Source organism: Lutra lutra, chromosome 2 (assembly GCF_902655055.1).
Source record: "Lutra lutra chromosome 2, mLutLut1.2, whole genome shotgun sequence".
In the NCBI taxonomy this organism is placed as follows: Eukaryota; Metazoa; Chordata; class Mammalia; order Carnivora; family Mustelidae; genus Lutra; species Lutra lutra.
This window is the reverse complement of record NC_062279.1, coordinates 162,731,444-162,737,443: the sequence shown is the minus strand read 5'-3', so window position 1 is coordinate 162,737,443 and position 6,000 is coordinate 162,731,444.

The following is a 6,000-nucleotide window of genomic DNA, read 5'->3' as shown; positions in this document are numbered from 1 at the left end:
TTTAATTTAAAATTAGGTGAGCTGTAAAACTTCTATATCCTATTGGAAATTCTAGTCAGCGAATTAAAAAAGCATATAGATTTGAAAAAAATGTAAAATTGTCTTTATTTATAGATGACATTGTATATGTAGAAAATCTTAGGGAAGCTACAAAAAAGGGTTTTAGGGATGGTAAGTTTATCAAGGTCTCAGGATACAAGGTCAATATTAAAATAGCAATTGTGTTTCTATATATTAACAAACCATTGGGAAGTGAAATTAAAAATAACATTTACAATAGCATAAAAATGTGAAAGAATTAGGGGTATTTTAACAAAATATGTACAAGAGCTCTACATGGAAGACTACAAAATATTACTGAATGGAATTGAAGAAGATGTAACTAAATGGAAAGCTATCTCATGATCATGGATTGGTAGGCTCCGTATTGTTAAGGTATCAATTGTCTCCAACTGATTTATAGATTCAATGCTATCTCAAATATAAAAATCCCAGCATCTTCTAAAAAATTTTTGGTACAAGTGGAAAAGCTGGTTCTAAAAGTTATTTAGAAATGCAAAGAACTTACAATAGCCAAAATAATTTTGATATAGGAAACAAAATTAGAGGATTTGAGACTACCCGATTTCAAGATTTACTCTAAAGTTGCAAAATCAACACGGTGTGGTATTGGAGAAGGATAGATATAAATTGGAACAGAATAGAGTCTAGAAATAAGGCCGCAGATTTATGATCAATTGCTTTTATATAGAGGTGCTGACATAAAAGGGATAGCTTTTTTTTTTTCCAAATAGCAGTGGGACAATTGCATATCTATATGCAGAAAACATGACCCTCAATCCTTAACTCTTGTACCATACATAAAATTAACTTAAAAAAAAAAAAGGATTATGGGCCTAAATATAAGAGCTAAAGCTATAAAGTTTCTAAAAGAAAACATAGGGAAAAAACCTTTGTGACCTTTAGTTATGGGAAAATCTCTTAGCTAGGACACAAAAAACATGAACCATAAAAGAAAAAAGATAACTTGTTTCAGTAAAATTAAAATTTTTGCTCTTTAAAAGACATTTAATAAAATTAAGAGATAAGCTATAGGGTGGGAGAAAATATTACAAGATGTAAGTGTACCTAGAATAAGAAATTCTTACAACTTAAGATAATTAATTAAAAATGGGCAAGATATTTGAACACTTTTAAAAAGATTATGTGTAAATGGCAAATAAGCATGAAAAGATGCTCAACGTCATTAGTAATCAGGGAAATGCAAGGTAAAACCACCTATCAGAATGACCAACATGATAACACCAAGTGTTGGTGAGGATTTAGAGCAATCAGAATGCTTACACACTGCTGGTATGAATGTAAAATGGTAGAACCACTTTAGAAGAGGGTTTAGAGGTTTCTTAGAAAGTTAAATTTATGCTCATGAATGACTCAGTAAGTCTACTCCAATGTATTTATTTACCCAAAAGAAATGAGGATCTACATCCACATAAAGGCTTGCACACAAATTTTTATAGTGGCTGTATCCGTAATACACCAAAGTATGAGAACATGGATGCCCATTAGCAACGATGGATAAACAAACTGTAAGAAATAGTGATAGTAAGAAATAGTGAAACACTGCTCAATAAGAAAAAGAAATGGATAACTAATCACACAACATGGATGAATCTCAGACATTACACTGAGTAAAGAAACCAGACACAAGAGTACCTATATAGGGCGGTTTATAAGCATTTCTAGAAAGGACCAAACTAATTGGGGACAGAGCAGATGAGTGGTTGTCTGATGGGAAACTGAATGGGAAACCAAATGGGAACAGGCTTAAAGAGAATTGTTTCAGATGATGGAAATGTCGTATACGACAAGTGATTGTGGTGGTGGGTGTGATGGTGATGTGGGTCTATACATTTGTTAAACCTCATAGAACTGTACAATTAAAATGGATATTTCACTGTACATAAATTATACCTTAGTAAAATAGACTTAAATGCAAGAAGTTGAGTGAGCTAAGGTGTTTATAAAGTTGTTTATGAAGTGTTTTCTTCTCTCAAGATATTCTTCCCTTTTGGAAGGGAAGATATTCTCCCTGTGGAGGCAACTCCACAAATCAACTTTGTGGGTAAAAGAGCTGTGTGACACTGAACAAGTTAAGTTATTACTCTGAGCAAGTTTCTTTCTCAGTAAAATGAGTGAATTAGGTTAGATAATTTCATCTGTTCATTCAATAAACATTTATTAAAGCCCACTATGGGGCAAGCACAATGCGAGGTTCTAGAGATATAAAGCTGAAAAAGAAACCATTTTGGCCCTTGGGGAGTTATAGTCTAGTGCAAGAAAGACAAGCTAACATGATTATGATATAGCTTATGTATACTTAGGGTATGAGGAGAATTCATAAGAAAGCAGTCTTCCCTGATGATGCAACACCTGAGTTGGATTTTGAGGTACAAGTAAGAGTTCAGTAAAGAGGGAAGAGAAGGCATTCTGAGCAGAGGGTGCTGCATGGGCAAAGGGCCGAAGTCGAGAGACATACTATGTGTTTAAGGTACTTCAGGTGGCTCAGTAGATCTGGAACATAGAATTTATCCTTCTAAGGTCATGGTGTGTCTTGATTGAAAAAAGGTTTAAAAAAAATCCCTCCAGTTTAAGCTGTGTGTAGACAGGAGTTCTGTACCACCTAATGACACCCATGTTGTAGTGAATCATCTAAAATGTAAAATGACTGCACCTTCAGTTAGGATCCTTTCTGTGTCAAAGAGAATCTTTTGGCTCATGTAACACAACACTCCTGGGCAGATTGGTACAATGTGACTGGGGGATCAACAAGGTCAAGAGAGCAGCTTTTCACGTTTTCCATTTTTAGGCTGCAGCTCCAAACACTATATCCTCTCTTTTTTATACCCAGCTTTCCCAAAAGATTAAACCGAAGTCTTATAATCAAGTTTCATCAGTCTTCATTTTTTAGATTTTTGCACTGATCCTGAAGCAATCTCTGTGGCCAAGAGGGATGGTACATGGTGACTGGCTTGAGCAGGACCCAGAGGTCCTGGGGTGAAGTCAGCCTCATCTGAAGCATATGGCACCAGGGGTGGGGGTGGAAATCCCCAAATAAAAAGGGAGACTAGTAGCTACTTAGGAGGAATTATGTTTTAAGAAAAGGAGACCCCCAACAATTTTTAGAACAGACCAGGGGATACAAACACAAATGAACAAATTCTTCTTTCATCCTCCATACTTAGGACCAGTAATGAAAAGTGACTTCAGAATAAGGTGATGGGAGGGCGCCTGGGTGGCTCAGTGGGTTAAGCCTCTGCCTTCGTGATCTCGGGGTCCTGGGATCGAGTCCCACATCGGGCTCTCTGCTCGGCGGGGAGCCTGCTACCTCCTCTCTCTCTCTCTCTCTCTCTCTCTACCTGCCTCTCTGCGTACTTGTCATCTCTCTCTGTCAAGTAAATGAATAAAATCTTAAAAAAAAGAGTAAGGTGATCGGAGAATCAACATGTATACAAAAAACTGTCTCTCAATATTCTAAGCACCCATAGTAGTGGATGAGCAGTTTTAGGAGAGCAAAGAGAAGGGTGTAATTAATTCTAACACACAGACTCCAGGGTGTCTTCACAAGAGAGATTTTTCAGTTGGGCCTTGAAATATGGAAGTCCTTCTCGCAGAGACAGGTGCGTGGCCACAGCTGACTGAAGATGAGCAAGTAACCTGGTGAAACTCAAGTACAGGATAATGGACCAGGGTGGGGGCCTAGGAATAAAAAGCCCCAGCTGTGGAGAATCTGTCATGCTATGCTACGGAGCCCGGACTTTATCCTTGAAGCAGTAGGGTGTTGCTGAATTTTTAAGCATGGAAGTGACAACACCAAGTGTAGTTAGAGAGCTGTAGGAATAGATTAGACACTTCTGAGAGAAGAAGGAAGGAGGTAAGTATAGAGGGAATAAAGGTAAGTTTTGAAGCAGAAGGCTGAGGGAGGTTCAAACCTGATGGTCTTTATTTTGTCTCTGAACTAGGAAGAGAAAGTACCTGCGGAGTTTAAGAGGGTGCTAGGCAGTTAAGACCAGCTGGAAATTTCAGTTAGCCAGAGCACTGCACTACCAAAACATTCTATCAGAAAGATTGTTCAATAAACTCTTCTATCATATAAAGTCATACATATTACATTAGTGGGTGAACTGAATTCCAGAAGAGCGGAATACAATTTGTCTACTAGCCTGTTTTACGGTCAGTGGGAATGCTGCAGATAGAAAGATTACATGAAATCTTACATGGTTAACACGGGTCACTTGGGTTCTCGTGACCACTAGCAGAACATTTGTGGGGGTTTTGGAGGTTGGTAGGAGGTGGCGCAGGAAGACACAGGAGGAAGGAAGCCAAGAGGGGCAGTGTGAGGAGTGCGGTGAGAGGCGGCGGGCGGGTGGGGGGGGGGCGGGTGTGTGGGTGTGTGTGTGTGTGTGTGTGTGCGCGCGCGCGCGCAAAACAGCCCTAGTGCCCTTGATGCACTATTTTAACAAGCAATTAAGAGCAGCACCTGGCCTGGAGGGGTTTGTGATGGCAGCAAGATGTGTAGCAGCTTTGGGATTCAGATTCAGAGCTGCTGGCTGGAGCCACCGGTTTCAAATGAAAGGATCTGCTCTGCCATGTTCCAGGTTTCATTTCTTTATAGTCACAGTCTCAAATTATCAAAAAAAGTCAGACAGATGCAAATGAAATTATGCATTTTTCATATGTATCTTCTACCGCTTGGCCTTAAAATGTCGTATTTAAAATTAATTACCAACAACATCTTAAATTTGTTTGGTGTTTTGCAGTTAAAAAAAATCACTTTCAAATATATTTTCTCATTTAGTCTTACTCCACCTGGAAAGGTAAATAAGAACAAATGCAATAATTTCCTTTTGCCAGCCCCTTACACCCTCCACCCCCTCAGCTGTAGATAAGAGAGATTAAATTATCTAGGGACTCACTGCTAGGACAGAACTCTCAGTCTGGAGTTTTACTACTTGACCACTACATTGGAGCTTTGACAAAAGGTTTATGAATATTCTCTTAAAGAAGCTAACAATGGGTGTATCTGTACACAGTTGACCTTAATCATTTCAAACTCTAACAAGGAAGAAAGTCAAAGGCGTGTGCTTATCTTTGTGATGAATATGCATTTGCATATACCCAATGGCAAAGAGTATGATTATAACTGAATCACTTTCAGAAGCAATGAAATGGGGCTTCTTAAGAATCATTCACTGAGTCATAAATTATTTTGTTTTCAATAAGTACCTGACGAATAAAGCATATAATAAAGATTTTCAAATGAATAATTCTATCAAACTCCATCACACTTGCAGTCTTGTGCTAACCCTCCGACATTACCTAATTTATATATACTCTTTAAATAAGAGTGTCAGGAAATACTTCTGGACAAAACTTAATATAATTCTAGGCATTCAGTAAGAGCATCAATGTCTTGATTTGAAGTTGTGTTGAAACGATCAGCATCTTGAATTTGGACTTTTTTTTCACATTCTGTCATTCCAAATTACAGAAGTGGTAGGTCTTTAGGAAGTGACAGAAAATAAAACCCTTCATTTACAGTAAAGACCAAAATAAGGCTGATGCCCGCCATAATGTCTTCAGTTCTAAAATAAATTTATATCATACCTACTGCTAGTTTCTCAGCTGCTCTGTCCTGGAAGTAAATCTTGTTAAAGCAAGATTCAGCAAAAGCTGATATGCCTTTGATTTTTCATTCCCTTCATTGACTCCGTGGGTGTCCTCTTTGCATACTTCCAAAGTAACAGACTCCGGCAGGGTCAAGTCTTCTAAGCAAGAGGTGGAAGGTTGAGAAGTCTGAAGGGCTCACTCCATAATTTTCTTTTTTCAGAAAGTGATGAAGAAAATACTGTTGGATGGAGACAACTCTCTTTGACCTGCTCCACTGAGACCTTTCAGGGAGAAACAAAGTGGAAAGGGATCTAGAAGATCTCAGTGAGA